Below are 8,738 nucleotides of genomic sequence, written 5' to 3' on the forward strand. Positions count from 1 at the left end.
CCGGCCCAGCAGGGGGCCCCGGGGAGCTGGCGCGGAGGCCCCCCCCCCCCCCCCCCGCGGACGGCTGCTCTGGTCGGTCGGGCTGGCGTGTTAAATATTTTAAATCTCTCCCTCTGTAACTAGATCTATCAGTGAGAGGCCAGAAAGCCGACTTCCTGCAGAAACCCCTCCACCTTCCTCTCCCCGCCTCCTTTCTCCCTAGCCCAGCGCTTGCCAGTTTAGGACACCGGGGAGTATCTTTTGCAGTAAAAATGTCTTTCTCTACGTGCAAGAAGAGACGCCCTCTCCTCATTCCCTGGGGGACCCTGATACTCCAGACTGCAAGGAAATTTTCCTATGTGCCTTTTCCTTCTGCTTCCCTAACTTGTTTATCCTGATGAAATTAGGTTGAAACGGCCAGGGACAGCGTCCTAAAAGGGGAAGATAAAGTTAGTAGAGGCCAATGTGCAGGCTCAGGGGCGCGTGCCGGCTGGGAGGAAAACAACCAGGGCCCGGGGGTGTGCACAGCCCAGCCGGGCTTGCTGGAGGCCTCTGGGTACCACACGTTTTCGTCCTGGCTGCCAGGGGCCCTCTTCCCCTTCACCTTCCCCCCTCTCTCAGCCACCATTTTCCATTTCCAGCCCCTGAAAGAGAGGGACCCCCTTGAGCCCTGTGCAGGGCCCAGGTCACAGATCTGAGGATTTCCCGAAGGGTACTCTGGGCTCCTCGTGCAGCCATGGTCCGCAGAGTGGCGGTTTAACGGCTGTCTTACCCTTGGGTGGAGGCAGGCTCAGGCCTTGCCAGCAGAGCCAAAGGCAAGGCCCCCAGCTCTCCTGGCTCAGGGAGGGCTAGGCACCCAAGGGCACCCCACAAATGGCCTTTGGCCCTCACGGATATGCACTGTGATATGGGGAACAGTTCAATCTGTTTCTTCTGCCTCTATAGAAAACTTTCTCAATCTGTCAAAATTATAAGACTTGGGACAATTTAGCAAATGATCGTTTTGGTTTTGTTTTTGTTTTGCTTATTTGTTTTTTGGTTTGTTTTTAATGTGAAATCAAAGGCAGGCTGCAGAGTGGAAAGGGCCCACCCGGTAAGGACTTAAGAGGACCAGTGTAAATGCTGATCTCTCTGACTGAGGCCTTCTCTTCCTGAAATGCCTGCCCCGAAGGGTCGTGGTGAGTAGTAAATTTAATCCAGTTTGTAAAATGCCTTAAAAAGTGTAAAGTAAAAAAATCTACAAACAATAAATGCTGGAGAGGGTGTGGAGAAAAGGGAACCCTCTTGCACTGTTGGTGGGAATGTAAATTGATACAGCCACTATGGAGAACAGTATGCAGGTTCCTTAAAAAACTAAAAATAGAACTACCTTACGACCCAGCAATACCACTACTCGGCATATACCCTGAGAAAACCATAATTCAAAAAGAGTCACGTACCAAAATGTTCATTGCAGCTGTATTTACAATAGCCAGGACATGGAAGCAACCTAAGTGTCCATCGACAGATGAATGGATAAAGAAGATGTGGGAATAAAGATGCAAACCTACTAGAGAATGGACTTGAGGATATGGGGAGGGGGAAGGCTAAGCTGGGACAAAGTGAGACAGTGGCGTAGACATATATACACTACCAAACGTAGAATAGCTAGCTAGTGGGAAGCAGCCGCATAGCACAGGGAGATCAGCTCGGTGCTTTGTGACCACCTAGAGGGGTGGGAAAGGGAGGGTGGGAGGGAGGGAGATGCAAGAGGGAGGAGATATGGGAACATATGTATATGTATAACTGATTCACCTTGTTATAAAGCAGAAACTAACACACCATTGTAAAGCAATTACACTCCAATAAAGATGTTAAAAAAAAAAGTGTAAAGTAGAATTGCCAATTTAAGGATACTGGTCTTCTCTTCTATTCCAGCAAATCGTAGCCACTCTGCTTGCACTTGCTGCTCCAGACAGGGTCTGTCCTCTGCCACCGTGCATGGGTTTCAGCCTGTCAAGGATGCCCATGGTCCTGCTACAGCACTGCAGGTTCTGGGCCAGCTGGGCCAGGTAAACAGGTGGCCAGAGTGGAAGAGATGATGTAAAGATGCGGCTTGTTTAACCTGGAGAAGAGCAGCTGGTCCAAGGGGCCACGGTCAGAAGTCTTCAAATGCATGCGTTGTAGGAAAAAAGATGAAAGTGTTCTGTACAGCTTTGAGAGGTGGAATCAAGTGGGCCCAGTGCTAGGATTTAAGAGGTCAGATTTTTTTTTTCTAACCATCTTATCCGTTTTAAAGTGTACAATTTTGTATTGTTAAGTATTTTCACATCATTGTACGACATCTTGCAAAACGGAAACTCTATACCCATTAAACACTAATTCCCACTCACGCAAGCCCTTGGCAACCACCTTTCTACTTTCTGTCTCTATGATTTTTCACTATTTTAGATACTTCATGTGAGTGGAATCATACAGTGTCTGTCCTGTTGTGACTGATTTCTTTCACTTAGTATACTGTGCTTAAAGTTCAACCATATTGTAGCATGTGACAGGATTTCCCTCTTTTTTTAAGGCTATATTTCATTGTATGTGTAGACCACATTTTATCTGTTCATCTGTTGACTGGCATTTGGCTTGCTTCCACCTGTTGGTTATTGTGAATAACGGTGCAATAAACATGGATGTGCAACTATCTCTTTGAAATCCTGCTTTGAATTCTTTGGGGTATATGCCCAGGAGTGGAATTTCTGGATTATATGGTAATTCTATTTTTAATTTTTTAAGGAAATTCCGTACTGTTTTCCATATGGCTGCCCCATTTTACATTCCCACCAACAGTGCACAAGGGTTCCAGTTTCTCCACGTCCTCATCAACACTTATTATTTTCTGGTCTTGTGACAGTGCCCATCCTAATGCGTGTGAGGTGATACCTCATTGTGGTTTTGATGTGCATTTAATTGTGGTTTTGATTTGCATTTATCTGATGATTAGTGATGTTGAGCATCTTTTCATACGTTTGTTGGTCATTTTTATATCATCTGTGGAGAATGGTCTATTCAAGTCCTTTGCCCATTTTAAAATTGGGTTTTTTTTGTGTTGATTTCTAGAAGTTCCTTACATATTCTGGATATTAATCTATTATCAGATACATGATTTGCTAATATTTTCTCCCATCCTGTAGCTTGCCTTATCACTCTGTTGATTGTCTCCTTTGATGCACTTAAGTTTTTAGGTTGGATGTAGTCTCATTGGTCTATCTTTGCTTTTGTTGCCTGAAGGCATATTTTGAAAGAAGTAAAGTGATACATGTGCAGGGTAAAAAAAATGTCAAAAGAAAAAAGAAAGATAAATATATACCTATATATGTATATATATAAACATATGTATATGTCTACCTATACATATATTCATAAACATACACGTAAAATTCTCCCTTCAACCCTGACACCCAATCTCACAGTTTCCTTTCTCAGAGGCAACCACAGTTGCCAGTATCTTTCCAGATAAAACCTAGACATATATTCATGTGTATCCTTCTTTTCAGTTATATAAATGTCAGACGTATTATGGAGCCAATCTCTTTTTCCCACTAAACACCATAAGCAGGAGGGGAAGAAGCGATGTAAAGACTTTCCCCTGTCAGTACATGAGGGCAGTTTAACACCTGCCTGATATTCCGTAGAACAGACATTCCATAATGTGTTTAATCGATCCCCTGGTTAAACATTTAAATGATTTCCAGGGACTTCCCTGGTGGCGCAGTGGTTAGGAATCCGCCTGCCAGTGCAGGGGACACGGGTTAGAGCCCTGGTCCGGGAAGGTCCCACATGCCGCGGAGCAACTAAGCCCGTGTGCCACAACTACTGAAGCCCGCGTGCCTAGAGCCCGTGCTCTGCAACAAGAGAAGCCATCGCAATGAGAAGCCCGCGCACCGCGACGAAGAGTAGCCCCCGCTCACCACAACTAGAGAAAGCCCGCACGCAGCAACGAAGACCCAACACAGCCAAAAATAAATAAATAAATAAATAAATAAATAAATAAAATAAATGATTTCCAACCCTTCGCTGCAGTGAATATCTTTGACACGTGTCTTTGAGCCCATGGGGATTATATCTGTAGGATAAATGGTTAAAAGTGGAATTGCTGGTCAAAGGCTTTGTGCATTTTAAACTTTGACAGATATAGCCACATAGTGGGTAGACTTTACCCCAAAGTAATAAAGAATTTTAGCAACTAAAACTGCCCAAAGTGGTGTGGATTACTTTAGGAGATTGTGTGTTTTAAGGAAATCAAGACCAGGTTACAAATCAACTTGTCGAGAACACTACTGGATATATTCAAGCGCTGTAAACTCGTTGATCACAAAGTCCCTTCCCACTCTGATACTGTAATTTTCTAGTAAGCAATGCTATAGCCCAAGAGACTTCACGTTATTTTTGCTGAATGTTGTTCAGTGAGGAAGCAAGGTGCGGGCTTGATTCACACTGAAAGGTACATGGAGGATGCACATTAATACAACCCGTCCCCAAAGAGGCCCTTGTGTGAAGCAACGCTCTGAATTAAGGACCCGCACGTGGTATGCGTGTACCATGTGGCCCCGGGCCGGGGGCTTGAGGCGACATTTGGAGGCCCTGCGCGTCCTCTTCATCTGTCGTCACTCGCCTTGTGCACGTCTGGAGCGCCACGTGCGGGGGAGCGCTCTGTAGCGGGCGTGGCCAGGCGGGGAGAGCGGTTTCTGTGAGAGCTCTTGGTCAGCGTCCGCAGCAGCGGGGCCAGGACGCGGTGTGCCGCCCTCTGATGCGAGGGGTGTGCCCACTGCTCTTGCTAATTAAAGAGCCGAGCCTTCCCAGGGATGGAAAGTTCCCTACCTTGCACCAGCTCACTCAATTTCCAGCTGTGGATTTTTTTTCTTTGGTAAGATCTTTCCTATACATGCTGAATTCAGCTGAAACCTGTCCCCCTTTAACGTCTGTTTGTTGGTTTTATTTCTTCCTTTTAGAGCCATTAAATACAAAATTCTTCTTCTTCTACATCCCAGACCTTCAGATACCTGAGAACAGCCGTCAAATGCCCGTCAGTCTTCTCTTCTTTGGGGTCAGTCTCCTCAAGTCGTTACCCCTTTCTCAGGTGTCGTGTTTTCCAGATGTTCACCATCTTAGTTGCTCTTTTTGAACACCTGCCAAGCAGTCAAAGGCCTCTGAAAGTGTGCTGCCCAGAACTGGGCCTGATCCTGGCCAGGGAAGGGTAAGATGGAATCATTTCCTTGTTTTCCTGTGGTCCTTTTCTTTTAAACAATGAAGCCTAAAAATGGCATGCCAGAGGTTTCTTGCTTCTTCAGCCTGTCCAACGTGCCTTTCCACATTCTTGGAAAAACACAAGCACCTTGACTTCCCAGTAGGAAATTACTCTTCCCTTATTCTGAGAAGTTTTGAGGGCACCCCAGTCAGGGTTCTCCCTGCCCCCTCCTGCTGGGGTGGGAGGGGGCACAGGAAACCCACTTTAAGCCATTCAGACTCTGGTTCCTAGGGTTTTGAGCCTTGGGGAGAATGATGTAGCAGAAAACGGTAGAGCAGAGAAGTTCTGATGGGGTAGGAGGAGACACAAAGTCTGTCCATTCATTCCTGCTAATGGCCTGATCCTCTTCTCCCTGAGGCTTGGTTCTTCACCAACCAACAACTATTCCGTGCCTTTCCAGCAAAGGCCTTTTCCACCGAGGGTCAAAGTCTGTTTCCATCGCTTGCAACTAAAGAACCCTGACACCATCAGATTACCTTGTCGTGCCCCGCTCCCAGCAGGGGCACGTTGCGGACCAGACACCTAAATCTATTTCACAGGTTATGATCTGTTTCTATTCACACCCCTGACACCAGAGGTATGGGGTTTTTTTTTCCCACACCAGCCAATTCTCCAACTCTCTGGACACCAACTGGGCGTTCTATGGCTCAATTCAATTCTGACACTAACCCTCCAGAGTTAGCACAGACCCCACAGGTTAAGGACTCAGTCCTACAAAACTGCACCCTCTTCAGATGCCAATTGCAAGTCCCAGGGCCTCCTGTACTTCTGACCGACCGGCCAGCTATAAAGTCGGAGGTTCCCAAAACTCCCTCTTCGGATTCAATGATTTGCTAGAACAGCTCACAGAACTCAGGGAAACACTTTGCTTGCTAGTACCAGTTTATTATAAAGGATATTCTAAAGGATACAAATGAATAGTCAAACGGAAGAGATGCATAGGGGAGGGGGCTTGGTGGAGCTTCCATGCCCTCTCTGGGCACGTCACCCTCCCGGGACCTCAGTGTGTTCACCAACCCAGAAGCTCTCTACACCCCGTCATTTAGGGGTTTTGATGGAACTTTCATTACATAAGAATGATTGATCGAATCTTTGGCTTTTGCTGATTAACTCAGTCTCCAGCCCCTCTCCCCTCCCTGGAGGTCAGAAGGTGGGGCTGAAAGTTCCAGCCCTCTAATCACTAGCTGGTTCCTCTGGTAACCAACCCCCATCCTGAAGCTCTCAAGCCCCCTCCCCCAAAGAAGTCACTTCAACAGCATAAACTCAGGTTTGGTTGAAAGGGGCTCATATTATGAGTAACAAAAGATGCTCCTCTCAGCCTTATTACTCGGGAAATTCCAAGGGTTTTAGAAGCTCTTGTGCTAGGAACTGGGGAATAAAGACCAAATACAGATTTCTTATTATATCGCAGGATCACACAGATGCTGCCATTAAATCACATGTCCCCCCAGTTCCGTACTTGGAAAGTTGATTTGGGACAAAAACACAGCCTTTGAGGACCATGAGTCTCTCTCGTTTGTTCCCATCTATCCAATAGAAGATAACTAACTGCCTGCTGATTTGCTGACTTACCATCAAGATCCATTCAAGTCACTGGCAAAAACGTTAAGCACCTGACTATAGCTCATGTGTATCGGCTGCTCACTTACTCTGTGCCTCCCTTCAAGGCGAGAAAATCAGTGTTCACGGAGGTTTCCTAACTGGTCAATAAGCGATGGACCTAAGCTTCAAACCCAAGTCTGGAAGCCCCAAAACCAGGGAGAAGTGAGGGATTCTCATAGAGTTCACGGCCCACAAGTGACCTGGGGAGAAGCTGTTATCTCCAACTATTTCGGAAGACCTGGAAGCAAAGGGCAGAAGAGGTCCTTGGAGCCTGCTTCAGGATGCAAAAGCCTGTCTCAGATTCCATGTGCTAATTAACAGAGTGGTACAGCTAGAGGTTGAAGTCACTGAGTGTTGAGGTGGAGGTTTAGGGCATCAGATTTCCTGTGAGACGGAGGCCTGGGTGGGAAGGCTCCTCCCACCTAGCTTGCTCTGCATCCTGAGCAATGGACCAACATACTGATGCACCCCACATGCGTGTGGCGGCATCTCGTGGCGCCCTCTTTTGGATTCGGAGGTCACAAGAAAGACACCCCAGCATCCTCACAGCACCTGCTCACCCCATCCTCTCTCCCCTACTCCCTGCCTTGCTGCAATAGGGGCAGCTCTTAGAAGAGGGAATTACCGACAGGAGAGATCTGACATGTCCAAAGACAAGACAAACATTGTGGGGAAATGTAAGTTATATTAAGGTAGATTTAGATGTTGCTTTTACTGAAGTTCTGTTTTGTTTTTTGTTTTGTTGTGTTGTGTTTTGTTTCTCACCCAGATTTGGTAGTTTTAGATCCTAATTTTATAACCCGGGACATTGGGAGAACCCTGACTGATTCCTATCACTTTAAACAGCCTTTTATAGTCACAGCATCTACAGTACATTTCCTCTTCTTTTTCAACATATCACATTTCTTGGCAGAAATCTCTAGCAGAAAGCACCAAAATTTTTATGATGAGGATAAAATCAAAATTTCACACATCAGATTTCTCTTGTAGACTGTTTCTTCCTGTTCAATCTTTCCCTATTTTAACTTTTAGTGGCTAACAGTTTAAAATTTGATTTCAGCATTATCCATTCATCGTATAGGATTTGCCAAACGGCATTTGCCCTTTGCTCTGACTTTAAATTTAGCTTCTAAACTGAAAGACTTTGCCTCAGGAGCCTGGCTGCATTCAGGCAGTGGTCCCCTCCCACTTGAATTCCCTGGGTGAACTCCGGAATAGCTTCCCTGTCTCCATTTCACTTGCCTGCTAAGATTTTCCATTTTAAAATGTGTGCTGTGCTCTTGCTTCCAATGTGAAGGTTGTTTGTGCCTGCTGTTAAGAGTAAAGATCAAGTTCAAACCCCAAATACCAGCAAGACACACTGCAGGGAGCCACACGCAGAATCCTTCACTTAACGACCAAACGAGGCCAGGAGGCCAAAGTGGCTTTTGTCACCTCTAGCCGAGTCACCGTGGTCCCTGAACCTTTTGCTTTTCCCCCGGAATGTGCTTTCCCATCTCTGCTCAGTGACTAACTCCGTCACGAATTTGACCCAGTTTGTTTGGCAAGATGTGATTTTTTTTTTAACTGGCGCTGCTCTTCCTGGTCACGACTCTCTCACAGGCATTTAGCGACTCCCTCTCACATCCATCTGGCCCTGCTGCCGGGCTGGATTGATGGCTGTCTCCCCAGCTGTTCCCTTCCAGCCCCCTCTCCTCTCCCTGGCAAATCCATATTCCACTGGCTTTCCTGCAGCATTGTGATATCTCCAGAGTCTCCTTAAAATAGATAGATAAACACGAGTCTCCAAGGGAAGTGGCCGAGCAGAGGCCACAGATTTGTACCAGCTCAATAATCTTCTCAGAAGGGAAGCATAGTAACAACAGTAGTCACCGGTGTA

At 46.4% G+C, this 8,738-nt stretch overlaps 1 long non-coding RNA gene across 2 annotated transcripts in view; it reads left to right on the top strand.

Moving 5' to 3' along the window:
- LOC114487486 (uncharacterized) overlaps nt 1-2,903 on the top strand; it is a 3,599-nt gene extending 696 nt beyond the window's left edge. Inside the window, exons 2-3 of one of the 2 annotated variants that reach the window (XR_003682628.2) lie at nt 1,043-1,157; nt 1,897-2,903. This is a non-coding gene — a long non-coding RNA (uncharacterized lncRNA). Of the gene's footprint in view, nt 1-1,042; nt 1,158-1,435; nt 1,510-1,896 lie in introns of those variants that run through there. The other variant, XR_003682629.2, reaches the window with a different exon arrangement.
- The last annotated feature ends 5,835 nt before the right edge of the window (nt 2,904-8,738 follow it).

The sequence above is a fragment of the Physeter macrocephalus genome, chromosome 13 (assembly GCF_002837175.3).
Source record: "Physeter macrocephalus isolate SW-GA chromosome 13, ASM283717v5, whole genome shotgun sequence".
NCBI classification, from domain to species: Eukaryota; Metazoa; Chordata; class Mammalia; order Artiodactyla; family Physeteridae; genus Physeter; species Physeter macrocephalus.